This window comes from Etheostoma cragini, chromosome 5, assembly GCF_013103735.1.
Source record: "Etheostoma cragini isolate CJK2018 chromosome 5, CSU_Ecrag_1.0, whole genome shotgun sequence".
In the NCBI taxonomy this organism is placed as follows: domain Eukaryota; kingdom Metazoa; phylum Chordata; class Actinopteri; order Perciformes; family Percidae; genus Etheostoma; species Etheostoma cragini.
This window is the reverse complement of record NC_048411.1, coordinates 24,295,064-24,296,070: the sequence shown is the minus strand read 5'-3', so window position 1 is coordinate 24,296,070 and position 1,007 is coordinate 24,295,064. Positions and strand designations below refer to the sequence as shown.

The 1,007-nt window shown below is 38.0% G+C and overlaps 1 protein-coding gene across 2 annotated transcripts in view; it reads left to right on the top strand.

Annotated features, from left to right (window-relative positions):
* kremen1 (kringle containing transmembrane protein 1) overlaps window positions 1–1,007 on the top strand; it is a 53,740-nt gene that overhangs the window by 46,336 nt on the left and 6,397 nt on the right. The window lies entirely within an intron of this gene.

Sequence of the window (1,007 nt, the reverse complement as noted above, 5' to 3'; positions counted from 1 at the left end):
ACCCACCTCTCTGTGACGCAGTTGCTTGTAGCCAAGGAGAACACGGTCGCTGGACAATTTTCTGAACATAGCCATAGTGATAAATACAGAGAGAGTTTGGTGGAGTTGATAGTCTTAATTAGCTTCCTATCAACATATTTGGAAATGGCTTGAATGAAACAGATGTTGATACATTTAAACAAGTTATGCACTAAAGTAAAGTATAATTTCAAATGTTTGGTTTGAGTTCTGGCAAACACGATCAAGTCTGTTCTGACTTGCTGGCTCCAAGATAGAGTTTTGCATGGCAGCCCTTGTTTCAACGGCTAATGCTAATTAGCTCCAGTGAGGCAGTTGTCACGCCACTGGCCGGCCCTTTTCTCTTTTTATTTGCTAGTCAATGTCTCACAGCCCAAGGGGGTTACTGCATATTTAAGTAGTTTTCAGTCTTTCTAGGAACTCACTGTGTTATCAAGCTGCGGCAGGCTGCTTTGCTTTTCCAAAGTGTTCCATGGTGATTTGCACAGCAAGTTGTTATGCCACCTACATACGAAATTTCGTGAAACGATTGTTATCCTCGTATATTCCAAAAATAAGACTGTGAACTGTGAACAGGTCCTTATGACTTGTCATCAATTAGTCTTAAACAAAAAACATAAGCATCTGAATGATGTTTCTCCTGTGGATTGCTGATCAGGAGCTACTTTAAGCCTTAGAATATTTTGTTAATACAGCCCCGAGCTTAGATTTATATTTTTATTCATTTGAATTCAACAATATTTTGATTATTTCTATTTCTTACCCACGTACTGTGGGTGCAATTGAAAGAGACATGAACATCTCCATTATTTTTGAGATCTGTTCGAGGCGAATAAGAAATGCTGATCTTATTGCTTTCTTAGATTTCTAAGATTTTTCTCGTCACCAAACCTTGCTGCAAATTAAACTATTAGAAAAATAATGAAAGAGCCAAGTGGCATGCCATAGTTTATTTATCAGTATGAGGAAGGACATTCTCAAAATCACTG